We start from the raw sequence: 19401 nt of genomic DNA on the forward strand, positions 1-19401 counted from the left end.
GAAAAGGATGTATGGACATTTTATATTACTTTCACAATTTTTCTCTAAATTCAAAATTATTTAGGTTAAAAAATATAATTAGACTGTTAGGTCACTATGAGACATATATTTGAGATATACATTATGTCATGACACATATTGTGAGGCAGGTCTAAGAAATGTTGTCTAACCACTTTAAAAAAAAATGATTTGTTAGATATACTGGAAATCTGTCATGATATCACTCACCACAAAGGATCTACAGTTCAATACAGTGAAAGCATCATAGGCTTACACTGTCTTTTTATTGAGTGCAACCTGGAAGAGAAGAAGAAAAGCATAAGAGTTAAGGTCTCCAACACTGCAGTTGGAATTGGCTTAACATCCTGACTTCCCTAGTTATAAGTCATGTGATTTGGGATAAATATTTTTGTTGTTGTTGTTTTTGCATAGATTTCTTTTTTTTTTATTGAGATGTAATTGACATATAACATTATGTTAGTTTCAGAAGCATACAACATAATGATTCAATATTTTTATATTTTACAAAATGATCACCACAGTAAGTCTAGCTCACATTCATCACCATACATAATTACAAATTTTTTTTCTTACGATGAGAACTTTTATGATTTACTCAGCACCTTTCAAATATACGATACAGTCTGATTAATTATAATCACCATGCTGTACATTACATCCCTATGCCTTATTTATTTTTTAGCAGTCTGATTAATTATAATCACCATGCTGTACATTACATCCCTATGCCTTATTTATTTTTTAGCTGGAAGTTTTTAGTTTTTAACCCTCTTCACCTGTTTCTGCCCCAACCACCTTACCCCCCCTACCCCGCAGCCCCCTCACCTCTGGCAACCACCAGTCTGTTCTCTGTATCCGTGTGCTGGCTTTGTTTGGTTGTTTGTTTAGATCCACATATAAGTGAGATCATGCAGTGTTTGTCTCTGTTTGACTTATTCCACTTAGCATAATGCCCTCAGTGTCCGTCGATGTAGTTGCAAATGGCAGTATTTTCTTTTTTTATGGCTGAACAGTATTCGTATATGTATGTGTGTGTGTGTACGCGTGTGTTCGTGTGTGTATCATATTCTTTATCCCTTTATCCATTAATGGACACATGTTGTTTCTATATCTTGACTATTGTAAATAAGTAACACTATACTGAATACGAGGGTGCATATATCTTTTTGAGTTATTGTTCTCATTTTCTTCAGATAGATAACCAGAAGTGGAATTGCTGGATACTATGGTAGTTTTATTTTATTTTTTTAATTTTTTTGAGGAACCTTCATATTGTTCTCCATAGTAGCTGTACCAGTTCACATTCCCACCAACATTTTTTGGGACAGTTACATTCCCAACAGTGCAGGTGTTCTCTTCTCCACATCCTCACCAACAGTTGTTATTTCTTGTCTTTTTGGTAATAGCCATTCTAATAAGTATTGGGTAATATCTTATTGTGGTTTTGATTTGCATTTCCCTGATGATTAGTGATGTTGAGCACTTTTTCATACACCTGTTAGTCATCTGTATGTCTTTTTTTTTTTTTTCTGAAAAATGTCTATTCAGATCCTCTGCCCAGTTTTTAATCATTTTGTTTGATTTTTTGCTGTTGAGTTATTTATGTATTTTGCATATTATCCCCTTATCAGATATGTGATTGACAAATATTTTCTTCCCTTTGGTAGGTTGCCTTTTCCTTTCATTGATGGTTTCCTTTGCTGTGCAGAAGTTTATTAGTTTGGTGCAGCCCTCTTTTTTTTTTTTTTTTCCTTTTGTTTTGTTTGTTTTAGATGTTAAGTACAAAAAAAAACATACCCGAGACTTCTTTTAGGAGTTTTTTGGTTTTCAAGTCTTACATTCATATGTTTGATTCATTTTGAGTTTATTTTTGTGTGTGATATAAAGTAGTGGTTCAGTTTCATTCCTTTGTATGTGGCTATTTATTTTTCCCAACACCATTTATTGAAAAGGCTGTCCTTTTCCCATTGTATATTCCCGACTCCTTTGTTGTAAATTCATTGGCCATATATGCATAGGTTTATTTCTGGGCTCTCTGTTCTGTTTCATTGGTCCATGTGTCTATTTCTATGTTAGTAACATACAGTTTTGATTACTGTGTCTTAAAGTCAGGAAGTGTTGTGCCTCAGCTTTGTTCTTTCTCAAAATTGCTTTGGCTATTTGGATTCTTCTGTGGTTCCATATGAACTTTAGGATTGTTTTTTCTATTTCTGTGAAAAATGTTATTGGAACTTGATGGTGATTACATTGAATCTGTAGCTCAGTTTGGGTAGTATAGGCATTTTAACAATTATCCTTCCAATCCATGAACACAGGATATCTTTCTATTCATTTGTGTCTTCTTCAATTTCTTTTATCAATGTTTTATAGTTTTCAGTGTACAGATCTTCACCTCTTTAGTTAAATTTATTCTTAAGTATGTTACTATCTTTGATGCTATTGTAAATGGGTTTATTTTCTTTATTTCTTTTTTGGATAATTCATGTCTGTGAATAGAAATGCAACAGATTTTTATATGTTATTTTGTATTCTTCAACTTTACTCAACTTGTTTATCAGTTGTAACCATTTTTATGTGGATTCTTTAGGGTTTTCTTTATACACGATCATGTCATCTGCAAACAGACAGTTTTACTTCTTTTCCAGTTTGGATGCTTTTTATCTATTTTTCTTTTCTAATTGCTCTGCCTAGGACTTTCAGTACTATGTTGAACAGAAGTGGCAAGATTAGACACTCTTGCTTTCTTCCTGATCTTAGAGGAAAAGATTTTAGTTTTTCACTATTGAGTATATAATATTATATATATGGCCTTTATTATGTTGCAGTACATTCCTTCTGTAATTTTGTTGAGAGTTTTTAATCATGAATGGTTGTTGAAGTTTGTCAAATGCCTTTTTGGCATGTATTGAGATGAACATATGATTTTTATCCTTCATTTTGTTAGAGTAGGGTATCACAGTTATTGGTTTGCATAATTTGTACTATCCTTGCATTCCAGGGATAAATTCCACTTGATCATGGTGCATAATCCTTTTAATGTGTTGTTGAATTCTGTTTGCCAGTATGTTTTTGAGGATTTTTGCATCTTGTTCATTAGGGATATTGACTTGAAGTTTTCTTTTTTTCTTTCTTAGTGCCCTTATTTGTCTTTGGTATCAGGGTAATGCTGGGCCTATAAAATGAGTTTAGAAGTGTTACCTCATCCTCAGTTTTTTGAGAGTTTGAGAAGGATTGGTATTAATTCTTCTTTAAATGTTTGGTAGTATTCATCAGTGAAGCATTCTTTCTTGTCCTGATCTTTTCTTTTTTGGAAATTTTTAAATTATTGTTCTGTCTCTTTCCTTGTTAATGGTATGTTCTGATCTATTTCTTCTGATTCAGTCTTAGTAGGTTGTGTGTTCCTAGGAATTTATCCATTTCTTCTAGGTTATCCAATTTATTGGTGTGTGATTGTTCATAGTAATCTCTTACAATCCTTTGTATTCTGTGGTATCAGTTGTGATGTCTCCTCTTTCATTTCTGATTTTATTTATTTTAGTTTTCTCTCTTTTTTCTTAATCTAAGAAAAGGTTTGTCAGTTTTTATCTTTTGTGCAATATTCTTTTTTTCTGAAAACTGCCATTCCTTTATTTTAAATACACACATATTTGATGTATTTTTGATGCAAAATATTGAGAATAGAAATAGGTAAGACTTCTTTTAAGTCTAACTGCTTCTATGAGAAGCTTAGTAGTAGGCTTATTATTCAGCCCTGACCTTAGATAGAAAGTATTTTTTCATTTTCTGTTTTTTTGTTTTGTTTCATCTTTTTCAAATTGACAGATGACATGAGGCTTGGATAGAGAATACAATGGCTAAAACAACAAGATTCCAAAATGCTTGGATTATATGCGTCAACTAAGAAGATAAAATTAAGGAAAACAACCAGACTTTTCATGAATTCGGGTCCAGAGTCCAGTGACAAAGGCACAAGGTAAGATTAGATGAGTTTTTAAAAATCTTACCATTATTCGTTAAAATTGATCATTTAAACAGATATTAAACTTTACTGGATCCATAAGCTCTGAGTTCTCGTGGAGTTCTGAGACAGAGTGATCTGATTCTGAGGTTATTCCTAAGTTTAATAAAAATATTATGGTCTAAAAATGAATGGTCTGACCCACTGAGCACTTAAGTGACCTCAGTATATTCGAAAACAAGTTGAAATGAATTTTATTTATGAGAGAAATTCAACAAGGGGAAATAGATAAGAACCAGGTGAAATATCTAAGTATGGAAGTGTGTAAAAATTCCCTAGACACTGCTATACAGTTTCCCAAACAGTAATATACATGTGCATATGCATGCACACACATGTACACATACATACACATACACATATACATCCAGTTCTTTTTCAAGTTAAATGAGAGATATTTTGGGTAGAGAATTTTAATTGTGTTCTTACTTGCTCCAAAGTTTCTTACCAAACAGAATTGTACTCCTAAAGTTATAAGCCATAGGTATGCAGCATATATCAAAATGCCTGGGATTCTCTCTGGTGGCTTCCTGACTGGGGTGAGTTTGACAGACTGCATTGTTACAGTTGTCATGATATACACAAAAAATACTCTGTGTGGGATCATTGGGGGTCATGGCATTTGTAATCTTCAGAAGAGGAAAGAAGAAAGAAATCTCACATTTGGAAAATTGTCAAAGAAAGGCAGCATTGAGAATAATACCTAGGGGAATATAGGACTTTTGGAGAATTTTGAAGACAATTTAGAAAATGCAATTCAGAAGTAACATTAGTAAGTGCATATATTTACTTTTAACTCTAATTTTATTTTATAAGGCAGTGTTTACTTGTGTTAGATGGTACTTTTATGTTTACAGAGAGACATGAAATTTCACACAGTCATGAAGTTGAAGAATTAGATGAAGCTTTGGATATATTTATGTATAAATACCAATCTAACCTGAACTGATAGGAGTACACTGTTCCTTTTTCCTATGGAACCAATAAGAAATAATAAAAATTTCCAATTCCAAAGAGTGTATTTTGGAGACAGGGAATGGGTATCATTTTTCTGTCTTGAACTCTCCTCCTCACAGCTGTCCCAGTTAGTTCCTAACACAACAAATGTAATTATGCTACTTTTCTTTGACTCCCAGCTGTCTATGAAATTAAGTCTAACTTGCTATGTATAGCCATCTGGCTTTTCTCTGTGTGACCTAACTTGCCTCCACAGCTCTCCCTTTGGCATCCTTCCTCCCCATCTCCGTTAGAACTTGTGACCATGCTGAACCTCTGTTTCTTAAGCACTTTGATTTTGAATATGTTGTTTCTCTGGAGAACAGTGGTTCTTAATTTGGGACAATTGTGGTCCCCTACCCCAGGGACATTTTCCGATAGCTGGAGACATTGTTTATTGTCATGACTAGGTGGTTACTATTGGCATCTAGTGGGCAGAGGCCAGAGATGCTGTTAATATAATACAGTCCACCAAAGTGCTTCCCTCCTCCTGCCCCCTCAACAAAGAATAATTTGTCCAAAATATCAGTAGTACTGAGGTTCAGAAACACAGATGTGGAATGAATATATCCTCCTTCTATATCTGATTAAATTCTCTTCATCATTCATCTTTCTTTTTTTTTAATAAAATTTATTTATTTATTTATTTTTGGCTGCGTTGGGTCTTCGTTGCTGTGTGTGGGCTTTCTTTAGTTTCACTGAGGCGGGGCTACTCTTTGTTGAGGTGCGCGGGCTTCTCATTGCAGTGGCTTCTCTTGTTGCAGAGCACGGGCTCTAGGCACACGAGCTTCAGTAGTTGTGGCGCGTGGGCTTCAGTAGTTGTGGCACGTAGGCTCTAGAGCGCAGGCTCAGTAGTTGTGGCTCACGGGCTTAGTTGCTACGCGGCATGTGGGATCTTCCTGGACCAGGGCTTGAACCCGTGTCCCCTGCATTGGCAGGCAGATTCTTAACCACTGCGCCACCAGGGAAGCCCCCATCCTTCATCTTTCATATCAATTCTAATGTTAACCTCCTCTATGAAGACTCCCTGAATTTAATTGATTCCATATATGCTTCAAAAATTTTTTGTTTTATCTCTTGTATCACACATGTGATGTTGTATTGAAATTACTTACACATGCAGCTACCTCCCATTAGACTGAACTGTTTAAGGACAAGACTTTTGCCTTATTCCCGTGCTTAGAATGTGTCTGGCATATAGTAGGAACTCAAAAATTATAGGTTATTGAATAAATAACACCTGGGGTTGGTAGTGCTTTACTCATAGTAGGTATTCATCTTTTTGCCTGTTATTATTTGATAATCTTAGACTTTATGATGATTTCTTTCTAAAATGGGTAGATAAAAGAATCTATGTAATAGTTGAATAAATTAGTTATTACATGTAAATCATTTGAGCAATGCCTTTCACAGAGCAAGCACTGCATAAATGTTAGTTTTATTAATTTTAAATATTGTTTATTCCTAGTATTTATGGATTTACTATGGCTTTTTATACTGTAAAATATAGAGTCAAAAAAATCATATCCCCATCTGTGACTTAAGACGTCAATCACTTCCCACATCTTTGCACTCAGTATTTACCTAACCTTCTCAAGAAAGTATCTATTTATAAGTAGAAGCAATGTTTTCTTTTTGTCAGCCTCAAGTATCTTATTTACATATATGATATGTCCATTTTTATAAGAAAAATTCAATACAAGTGTCTTTATATTCAAATCTCAAATCTTAGGATGTTTATATGTTAATAGTATAGTTATAGTCTAAAGGTAAGTATTTCATTTGTCTACATTTATTGTATTGGGCATTGGGCTTGAAGCTATGGAACATCTTGGATTTATCTATCATTGTATAAATTTAAATAGGGACTCACATTCATTTTTTTTCTCTGGATATTTTGGCAAATATTGAAAGAAATATAATTTGGGTTACTCCCACCTCAAACCAGATAAAACCATTAAAATTATCTCTTTAGTAGCAAGCAGGGAGCTGCTGGGTGCTGTGTAGAAACCAGGTCATGCACATCATTCTGTCCATAAACATTTAAGGCCACGTGGTTAGATGTGTGATTATAATAATGGGCTCTAGATGGTTAGGTAAAATTTCAAGATCTGACATTAGTTTATTGAACTAATGGCTTGTGACATGAGGATAGGGACTCTTTAAATGAGTTCATTTCTAGCAATCATTTCACCATCTCAGAAGCCCCCAACCTTATCAGAATTGTGAATTACTTGAGTCAAAAAATATTAGGCAAAAATGTAATAACCACTCTCTAGAGATGACTGCTTCTTCCTGGTTCAGTTGTGAGAAAAGAAAACAGGTGAATCAAGTGAATAAAAGAGATAATCAAATTCAGTGTGTCAGTAAACTCTCAAATCTATTCTTATGTTATCATAATTGCGTTATCCAGACTCTTTGTATGAATAACTGAGCAGAAATTCTCCCGCCTTCAGTCCTGTTATCTAACACAAGAAAATAAAACAGTGAGAAACAAAGTGAAAAATAAATAGAAAAATAATTAGTGAGATTTCTTCCCAAGGTTGTAGCAGATAGGATATGGGATAGAAAAATCTGGACTGATAACTTAAAGAGGGTTGTCATGAAACCTTCTAGTTTTAAAAAACATCAATTCTTTATCTCTTCCTCTCTTGCTCTAGCTCTCACTCTCACTCTCCGTCTCCCTCTCTTTTGTTAAAAAAAAAAATATATATATATATATATATATATATATATATATATATATATATATATACATATACACACACATACACATACACTGGTAAGACTATTATTATCTTTTTCTAACAACTCAGTGTAGGTGTAGGATTCATAGAGGAATAAGGAATAATTTATATTCTCCAGAAATTCAGATAAACATAACTAATGGACATCTGTTGATTTTGCCTTTCAGCATCATTCTTCTTATAGTAATCACAGTCTGATTTTGCTTAAGGAAAAAAAAACCTCTTTTTATATGTACAGCAATCCTTATGTTCCATTCCTTAATAAGAATGCTTGTTTGGGTGGTGGACACATAAAATCTGGTCAGTCCAAAGATTTGTGCTAAAATTATCAAGAAAATGGAGTTCACTTTCTGCAGAGTGTTTAGTTAATAAGATATAAACCTGAAACCTCCAGAGACCATTTTGCCAAATCCAAAGTGAAAGTCCATCTGTGAATAATTATGACATAGAGAAAATCAGAGATGATACATAGAGAGAAATGTATTTCTGTGAATATATATATATAATTTGAGCATCTAATTAAACATTTTAATTAGTTGACTGTAGAGAATTTGTGTCATTTTTGACAGTTACTTTTTTACCTTTTATATCATTTTGAGTTAGGAGCATTAGCTAGGATCATGCTTGGCTACAGTAATAGAAAAGTGAAGTTTCTGTTTATATTTTCTCAAGCAATAGGAAGTGTGTGGCAGGTAGCTCAGGAATAGTGCTCCAGGGGCCGATTTTGATGAGTGTCCCACACTTCTCTCTTTCTAATTCATCGCTCGTAGCATGGATCTCTCAACCTCGTGGTTACAGGATGGTTCCTGCTCATACTCATGTTCCTCCCTCTTAAGTACCTTGATCATATTCCAGGCAAGAAGAAGCAGGGAAAGACGAAGGCAAAAGATATGTTCACACTCATCAAATTGACACTCTGCACAAAATCTGGGTCCTGTTAGTAGGGAGGAGGAGGAGTTATATATTCAGTAGGCAAATGTCATCAGTATCTATCAGAGTTGAGTCACTTGTAATTTAAAAAAAAATACTAATTTGATATATAAAGATTATTTGAATTAAAATATAACGTGCTTCAAAGTAGATATGTGTTAAAGAGTTACAGAAGTATAAAGGAGAGAGAGAATAGAATAGGAATACATTCACAGGGGAAATAACACATGAGCTGAACATTAAAGGACCGGAAAGTGTTAACTTTGAGGAGAAATAGGAAAGGTATTATAAACAAAACAAGCATCGTCTGGGAAGTTACTGAGGTAACAAAGGACATGACGTTCAAAGAATAGCTAGATATTCAGAGAGGTTGGTGCAAAATTTACTTGGGAAGAAATGACAAGTAAATACTTATTTTGATATTGTCCTGAAGTGTGAAGGAGGCTGTGGGAACAGGACAGAGGAAGAGAGTATGTTCCTGATACTACACAACTGTTGGTGGCCCCATTAAGACTGCCTCTGACTCAGTTGGGAGTCCAAGAAGGATAGAAAAAAGAAGGACAATGGAACCCACTTATGCACAGAACAGTTGTCCCTTGGTATAGCTGGTGACTGGTTCCAGGACTCCCTCTTCACCCTCCCCGCCGTTCCCCACAGATAACCAAAATCTGCGAATGCTCAAGTCTCTTACTTGACACTCGGCACGTGTACCCATGGATTCGCATCTGTGGGTTCAGCCGTCTGCAGGTTCAACCAGTCATGGATTGTAAACATGATCCACGGTTGGTTGAATCTGAGGAGGTGGAACCAAAGATATAGGGGGCTGACTATAATGACAAATTGATCCTGAAAATTTGAGGAACTGAATGGAGGACAGATTTATAAATCAGGAAGAATGTGGTCACGTTAAGTAGCATGCTGCTTCAAAAAGGACATTTGGTGCCTGATCTCTTGGAGCAGAGGTATAGGGAACACATTTATATGTATTTACACATGTATATATTTGAATCTTTTTTTTTTTTTAAGTCTGGATCTTCTATACCATATATGTTATCATATAATCTGTCATATGTACCATCAACAAACTTTTAGGATTCAGGATTTCCACATTCAGGATTTCCTTCAGCAGAGTTACAGATTGCACCACAACACAGGGCTCCATTGATTTACATATTAGTATAAAATATATTCCTGTCATTGTTATTCCTAATTAGATAACATAACTTTGCTTACCTAGAAAAATGGGTTGGTGCCTTGAGTGTTTGAATTAAGCTTTAATAAATGGAGTTATTAGTATAACTCCAAAAGCTTAAGAAGTCCTAAGTGACTCAACTTTAGAATTGTTCACTATTCCATTGGAACTGCCCTGCCTCCCGCATCCAAATATATATTTTTGATTAAACTTTACTAAGGAAAACTCCCCTGTTCTTTCACTTAAAACTTACTTGAACTGGCTTAGAGAGAGAAGGAAAATGTCTTAGTATATTTATGTGATTTATCTATTGATAATTTTTATGAATTAATATTTTTAACGAACTTAATGTCAAACAGTTATATAGTGCTGTTAGATGCCAGCTACTCTTTTAAACTCTTTGCATATGTTATCATGCAATCTTCATAACAGTCCTGTGAAGTAGTAAAGTGTTATGAAGTGCACATAGTTGACCCCAGATGACCAAAATCCTCAGAGGGTCAAAGCGGGTAAAAATTCTCTTCTGTGTCTGCCCTGATTTCATGTCTTCATCTCTGCTGGGATGCCATCTCAATAGTTCTGGGAGAATATATATATATATATACATATATATATATGTATATATTCATTTATTTGAGAGGAGGAGGAGGATATATTCATATCATATGTATGCAATCTGTCTTTCTTCTTTTTTAATTCCAAATTTAGAAATCATCTGGGCAGTGAAAAATCTTGAAAAATCTGGTTGTTGTAAGGGTTAAATGAGCAAAACGCATGTATGGCACATAGAATTATGCTAACGCCTAGCAAGCACTGTTAAAGTATTCAGTTAAAGGGTCATGCTTTTTTGTCACAAAGGAATTTACTGAATCATGCATGACCAGTATATATTGCATAGATCATATATATCTATATATAAATAAATCAAAATAAATTGCTACCATAAAATATATATCTAGTTTCTAAAATTGAAGTCTTCTGTCTTTATGTTATAAAGATCACATGTGAAAATATTAACTATTTAGTAAGAACTTTCTTCCTTGGTGGGGAAAATCATTAATAGTGTGTAAAGGTTTATTTTATTTTTTAACTTGGCCGGGCCATGGTACCGAGCCCTTTGGTCAAGCTTTATTCTGGATGTTTTGATGAAGATTTTTTAGATGACATTATCACTTAAATCAGTAGACTTTGAGTAAAGCCAGTTACCCTCCATAATGTGGATGGGCCTCATCCAATCATTTGAAGGCCTGCATAGAACAAAGATCAACCTCCTTTGAGCAAGAAGGAATTCTGTCAGCTGACTGCCTTTGGACTCAGACTGCAGCTCTTCTCTGGGACTCCAGCCTGTCAGCCTACTCTGTCGATTCTGGATTTACCAAGCTTCCACGATGATGTGAGCCAATTCCTTGGAAAAAAAAATGCAGTTGACCTTTGAACAACAGGGGGGTTACAGTTGCAGACCCTCAGCACAGTCAAAAATCCAAATATAACTTTACAGGCCCTCCATATCCACAGTTTCACATCTGTGGATTCAACCAACCACGGGTTGTGTAGTACTGTAGTACATGTATTGAAGAAACTTTGAGTATAAGTGGACCCATGGAGTTCAAACCCATGTTGATTAAGGGTCAACTGTATATATATATGTTTATGTGTGTACATATATTTATGTTTATGTGTGTGTATATATATACACACAAACACCTATATGTATAGTTGGTTCTACTCTTCTGGAGAACCCTAGCTAATACAGATTTCACTACCATGAAGTGGGGTGCTGCTGTAACAAATACCTAAAAAATGTGGAATTGGCTTTGGAACTGGGTTACGGGTAAAAACTGAAGGAGTTTTGAGGTGCCCGTTAGAAAAAGCTTAGATTGCCTTGAAGAGATTGTTGATAGAAATATGGACATTTAAGGGGATTCAGGTGAGATTTTAGAAAGTGGAACATGTTATTGGAAGCTGGAGGAAAGGCAGTCTTTGTTATCAAGTGGCAAAGAACTTGGCTGAATTGTGTTCTGGTGTTTGTGGAAACTTGAAATTATAAGTGACTAACTTGGATATTTAGATAAGAAGATTTCTAAGCAAAATGTTGGAGGCACAATTTGGTTTCTCCTTGCTGCTCATAGTAAAATGTGAGAGGAAAGAAATAAATAGAAAAATTGTTAAGCAAGAAGGAGCCAGGACTTGAAGATTTAGAGAATTCTCAGCCCATCCATGTTGCCAAAAAAGAGCAGGTGTGTTGTGGAGAGAACACGAAGGGTTTGGCTGGACAGTCTCTCCATAAAGATATTACAGGTGGGACTTGTGGGTCAATCAGCCATCTCAGCAGAAGCCAGGAACAGTGATGGGGTTATACCAACAGAAACACTGCCAAATCGGACAAAGGGGATAGAGACAGGACTTAATGAAAGAAAGCTGTCAGACTTCTGGAATTCTACAAGAGAACAATAGAGCTGTATAGCTGGGAAAATGCAGTACCTTTCAAGGAAAGGGAAGAATGACCACCAAGATGATTCAGAAATCAGCAGAGCTGTCACCCCCACCATGGGCCTGGGGAGCAAGGCTATTTTCTCTTCGGTTTCAGAGGGCAGTGCCCCATGTTCAGTTTCAGTGGTCAAGCTGGTGCTGCCCAGGGCCTCAGAGGCAGGGCCGCCAAGTGCTTTGGGAATGGGGCAGCTGCCCAGGGCTAAGGAGGGTGATGCTGCCACCCCAGTGGGCTCTGAAGGTGGGACCTTCTCCCTAGTGACCCCAAAGGACAGAGCTTCAAGCAGAAGACAATTATCCTCAAGCCTTGAAATTAAATGGAATTTGCCCTGCTAGGTTTTGGGCTAATACAAATAGGGTTTGAAATAAGCTTCTGTTCACCACCATCATTGTGCTTATAGAGGAGGGTATCACCTTTGAGTTCACCTACATGAGTATCATAATACTTTAGAGAAACGGAGTCACCAAAGCACTGCCAGAAATAATAAACTCGGCAACCAGGGATTTAAAGAGAGTGTAGAAGATACGGCAGGTCTTCCATGGAAATCAATTGATAAAGATTAGTTAAAGATTGCATTTGAGTAAGCACATTCTGTGATTCAGAATAAAGATCTTGAAGCGAACCCATTGTAGATAGTGAGATGCATAGTAGGCACTTAAGAAGATGAATCAGTTCCCTTATTTCTTAGAACCATTCCCTTTTCCACACTGGTGAAAGGGTGTTGCCAGTTTCATAGGAAAAAGAACTGGAGATAATTATCAGAAGCTACTGAAGAGTCTTTATATTCCTTCATATCAATGAATAATAGTAGAGTAAAATATGCAAGTTTCTTTTTACAAAGCATGGACTAATCATTCCCAACTTTTTTTAAACTATTTTCATAAAGTTCTGAGTTTTAAAAAAACTACAATTTTATTTTTATTTTGCATTATTTTATTTTAAACAAATTAATTGGTCATGATAGATATTACTTCACTGTTACAGTCAAATTCTGATTTCAAAGATGGAGGAAGTATATAATTCAGTATCCTCAGTGAAGATAATTTTTTCTTGAATATATTCCATGTTACAGAGACAACTATTGCACATTCTGTTTACTTATAGTATAAGCCACTCAACTTTCTTTCATAGCCTAAAGGTTCTAGTTTTAAGTATGCTTTTGGCAAGCTCCGTTTTGTGAATTCTACATCCCACCACGAATATAAAACAACACCCTTCACAGAGAAAGATAGGTGAATACTTTGATAATTCACATTTTCACAAACACATAAAAATATAGTACTTTCCTGTTTAAAGTGCAGTCTAACTCTAGAATAATAAGGTATTGTTAAAATAAATAGTAAGACATTTATGAACTTAAGAAATAAACTATAAATCAATTTGCATATCATAATGCCAAACAGTACATATCTGTTGGCCATGAGTATGCATGGCTCTGAACTAAGTTAACAGTTATCTCTGGTAGGTTTAGAGGTATTTCTTTTTCTTTACTAGTATTTTTGGACTTATATTGCTGTCATATAAATAATTATGGTTGCTTGTATAAGAAAAATAATATCAGTTTTTTCATTTTTGTTGTACAAAAAAGTTTCATTTGTTGTGAAAACATTTTCTAGAATTCGATTTGTCTTGTTCAGTTCCAAATATGAGTGTATAGAAATTTTATTATCTGTTTGCAGAACTAGGCTAGGTCCAAAATTATTGACTCGTGTGTAAAACATTTTCTACTCCGGAAAATTATTTTTGAAATTTCAGTTTGTCAAGATCAGTTTCTTTTATTCATGTATAACAGCATAAAGAAACTATTTCCAGCTGTATATTTGCTTAGAGTATACACAGCTTTATATAATCAATAGCAATATGCACTTTTAAGTTGAATAACAAAAGAAGAAAAAGAGAAATATTAGGTCACTAGATGGTGCCATAATGTTATGTTTTATTTTACTGTCAAGGATTCTGGAAAGATATTGCAGTCATTTTTGAGAGGGGTTGTTTCAGGTACCATTCAGAGCAAAAAGTAAACTTAATATTTACTTGTAACATGGACATTTTAGAAATGTTATTAACTAAAAAAAGAAAATAAAGAATTACACTAGACAATACTGAATTAAAATGGATTAAAGTACATCAGTAAGCACTTTGGACAAATTTTCACAATGTCAAAATAGAACAATTTAATGTGAAGAAATAATATTTTATACTGGATTTTTAGATTGAGTTTAGTAATTGTTCCTAAAACCACTTGTAATTACTTATTATATATATAAGTGTACATGTAGAAAATAACACTATTTCCTAGCCTACTGGAAAAAGTCAAAATTCCTTGCATTTTTAAAATAAGCAAATGCATTTTTTTACATGAAATGTATTTAAGGACTTCCGTTTAGTCAGGAGTTTCTTCGATAGATGGACCTGGGTTTTGTGCCTTTTGTTGTTCTTGTTGTTATTATTAAGCAAAAATGACCATGAATAGTATTTCCTGATAGGACATTTCTCCATTCGGTTGATATTACAAAGAAACTGAAGCTGAAGTGGCAGTTTTTCAACCAACCCACCAAACAAACAAACAAGCAAACATATTTCACCGCACCTGAAACAAATCAAGAATAACATTCTTGTCTTTGGAAATGTCAGAACTTGTTGCCAGGGTTATAAGTAAAAACACTGCGTGGAGAAACTGCCATATAGAAGCCGGAGAGAGGCTCATTTGCATTTCTAAACTTCCCCACTGGCATAATTACTCGGCAGAGGAAAAAGGAGTTTCTCCCTCTCCAATCCTCAACCACCATTCACATGCACAATGTTCAAGAGATCTAACAATTTTAGGTACTTTGGAGATTTAATGGTGGAGGAGAAGAGAAAGACTTAAAAGTCTCAAAGTGCTTCTTATTTCTCTCATTATTGGAAGCAGTTTAACAGTGTGCTTCGAGGTCTTACTTTTAACAGAGTTTGCTCTTTTCCACAATATTATTCAACATGAAAACGGATTTTTCAGCCCAGATAGAAAAACAAGGAACCTTTCCAAAAAGGTGAAGATTTCAGTGTCAGATGGATTTAGATCTATCTTTGATAACAAAATTCAGTTCCCCAAACACTGATCTGTGATGTTTCTGAGGATAAGCCCATTTCTTCCAGGAAGAATGTGTATAATGTTACCAAGATCACCATTGCTAACTGCCACAGTGCAAGTGACGGATTTTGGATTGAAAGCAGGGAACAAAGAAAGAGGGATAAGACTTTCTCAGGAATGTTTCTTCTCTGTTTTCATTAGATGAGGTGACTGCTTTATTCACTTATATTTAAATTATTACTCCACCCCAAACTTGACAAATTAATATCTAATAATATATTAGTGCATGGGAAGAGTTTATAGCTTTGCTGTAACCTCATTTGGGGGATGGGCTTCTTTGATGTAATTTACAAGAAGGTTGGGCCTGTCTCTGACTTAGGTGAAGATGTAGTTAACAGATTATTTATAGGGCTGCCTGATACTCTATTTTACAGCAAGTTTCCCAGGGGATGTTAGTTTGTAACAACCTTTTCTTCCTTGATGGCTATTAATGATACTTGGCACTACTTTACTTTAACAGGCTGTGTACAATTAAACACAGAGTTTGACATTTTGATGTGTGTGTTGGCTAAAATGGTATGCATGAATGCTAATAGTCTTATCCTAATTCACAAGAGTTTCATTTGATAGGAGCAGGAGCCAAAAGAAATAAAATATTCTGACTTTTTGCTTAAAATACTGATCTCAGCCCAAACCATTGCTTAATTTGGATCAGTTTATTGAGCCAGGGTTTCCCCCAAGACTGAGTGCCTTGCTTTCTTTCATGCTAGCCAAAGAGTTTTACAGGTATCAGTGAAACATTTAGGCACAGTGCCAAGTGTTTTACATGCATTCTCTCCTCTGCCCGCCATCACTATTATTGAGTTAAAGGGCTATTATTAACCTTATTTTATGGTTGAGGGAATGGGGGTTTGGAAGTGGTTAAATGATTTGCCCAGAGTTTTGCCTAAATGGTTTGTGTTAGCACACAATATAGTGAAGAGCAGAAACTGCAACCTAGGTCCTGTGCACCACAGCAGGTTATGTTGGTCTTATGATGATAGAGTGAAAGAACTATTAAAACCTTTCTGTGGTCAGAGAAAACAGAAGTAGTTTTGATAACATAAAGTAGGCAAAAACCTGACCATTTTGCCCCTCCATCCAAAAATAGTAATGGGTTTCATTTTAGATTATTAATAGCTGTTCAGAGGGCATCTCATTTGGGCTATTAAATTTAGTTGCCCAGCATCCATTTCTCTTTTTTGTTTTTCCTTTCCCTCTTGTTACCATCTAAAGCTGTCAATTAAAGTAGTCCAACCTAACCTGGCCAATGGTGGCAGGTGGCTCCAGGTAGTCAATCAAATGATCTCCTTAAGAATTCCCGTCTTTACAAGTGTGACCCAAAGACTCAAATCACTTGGGAAGGGGGCTAGTTATCCTGACGATGGTACCCTGAGGAAATGTCCATTAGTGCCTGGCAGAAGACGTCTAGAGTCCCCCTGTTTCTCAGCCTTCCTGCATTCGCTTCTTTCCCATTGATTCCATGAGTACTTCGCATCCTTTATGAACCTAAGCTCTCTAGTCAATAAGGTAAAAATAATAATTTAATAAAAAACTTGAGCATTATCAGGATTTATTTAAATAATATAAACAAAATGCTGGGCACATTATCTCACGTGCAATAATGACTCACATGTTAGTTAAATTCCCCTTTCTCCAAATCTAACAAAAAATATTTTTACCCCTTTCAGTCATAAACGGGTTTTAATTTATGACTGTTCTGTATCAACACCTATACTCAAAACACCGTTTGATCCTATTGCATTGTCTCCATCATTCCCTTCATTATCTCCACTGTTTCCCTGACACCCTTATATGGTGATGAGTCATTGATTCAATGTGGAATTTTCCATGACTTTTCTAATTTGATTTTGAACAACAAGGTTATCAAATGCTTGAGAGTGAGTGTTTTAATGAGTCCAACAATTATGAAAATTGGGTTGGGTTGGAGGGGAGGCAGAGATATGGAGAAGCAGCTGGGTGGGGGAAGGATAAGACATTTTTAAAATGCATTGAAATTTGAATTGAAATGTGTTCTGAAAAGGCGCCATTCTTGTTTATACAGGGCTCTTTTGAGAAGGATTTAAAGTTACAACATACAGATTAGTGGCAGACATTCTCTGTACCCAGCTTTGCACATGCTGATCAATGAGGCATAAAGATATAATTGGTTTATACACACATTTGTTGTATAAATACAACATTTATGTTTTGAGCCTAAATCATCAGCAAATGAATTTCAGCATAAAAAAGGGAGTTTCTCTGAGATATTAATTAATTTATCGGTATATTGACATTAAAAGTTCCTACCACTCTAAGGAATTCATTTTAAGGTATGCCAAGAAGGAATTAATTAAAAATGCAATTTGGCAGTAAAATGTTTTTATGGAAAAGTCCAGAGGCCTCTCCTCTAGAAAGGATCAATAAATAGATTTTTTTTAAGTATTAAGTTATCTGTTTATGTTTCTGGGTCTAGTGAAAGTTGTAACTGCTCATAGCAAGGTGGACAGATTGAAATTTGGCAGTGGGTTGGGACGTTGTTTTCTGGATGTCTCAGTCTTATTCTTGATAAGCCAACTTTCAAATACTCTGGAGAGGTTTACACAGAAAATAATGCATTGAACATAAGTTCTTATTCTTTTTTTTATTTTATTTTATTTTATTTTTATTTTTGGCTGTGTCGGGTCTTCGTTTCTGTGCGAGGGCTTCCTCTAGTTGCGGCAAGCGGGGGCCACTCTTCATCGCGGTGCGCGGGCCTCTCACTATCGCGGCCTCTCTTGTTGCGGAGCACAGGCTCCAGACGCGCAGGCTCAGTAGTTGTGGCTCACGGGCCTAGTTGCTCCGTGGCATGTGGGATCTTCCCAGACCAGGGCTCGAACCCGTGTCCCCTGCATTGGCAGGCAGATTCTCAACTGCTGCGCCACCAGAGAAGCCCCAAGTTCTTCTTGCTATAAGTTTTTGGACCTAAATCCTAACCAGCATTTGTGCCTTTTATTCCTACTGACAGCCAAGCTGTATTTTGTAATTAAGAGCAACAAATACAAGTAACAAATGCTAGAGGGGGTGTGGAGAAAAGGGAACCCTCCTACACTGTTGGTGAGAGTGTATTGAATAAATTGGTACAGCCACTATGGAAAATAGTGTGGAGGTTCCTCAAAAAACTAAAAATAGAGTTGCCATATGATCCAGCAATCCCAGTCTTGGGCGTATATCCAGACAAAACTATAATTCAAAAAGATATATGCCCCACTCTGTTCACAGCAGCGCTGTTTACAATAGCCAAGATATGGAAACAACCTAAATGTCCATCAGCAGATGATTGAATAAAGAAGATGTGAGATACACACACACACACACACACACACACACACACACACACACACACACAGTGGAATATTACTCAGCCATAAAAAAGAATGAAATAGGACTTCCCTGGTGGCACAGTGGTTAAGAATCCGCCTGCCAATGCAGGGGACGTGGGTTCGATCACTGGTCCAGGAAGATGCCACATGCCACGGAGCAGCTAAGCCCATGTGTCACAACTACTGAGCCTGCACTCTAGAGCCCGAGTGCCACAACTACTGAGCCCATGTGCTGCAACTACTGAGCCCGCATGCTGCAACCACTGAAGCCCATGCATCTAGAGCCCATGATCTACAACAAGAGAAACCACTGCAATGAGAAGCCCAGGCACCACAACGAAGAGTAGCTCCCACTCGCCACAACTAGAGAAAGCCCGAGCATAGTAATGAAGACCCAACACAGCCAAGAAAAGAAAAGAAAAGAAAAAAACAACGAAATAATGCCATTTGCAGCAACATGGTTGGACCTAGAGATTATCATACTAAGTGAAGTAAGTCAGAAAGAGAAAGACAAATACCATATAATATCACTTACATG

The sequence above is a fragment of the Balaenoptera borealis genome (genome assembly GCF_965194805.1).
Source record: "Balaenoptera borealis genome assembly, chromosome: 19".
NCBI classification, from domain to species: Eukaryota; Metazoa; Chordata; class Mammalia; order Artiodactyla; family Balaenopteridae; genus Balaenoptera; species Balaenoptera borealis.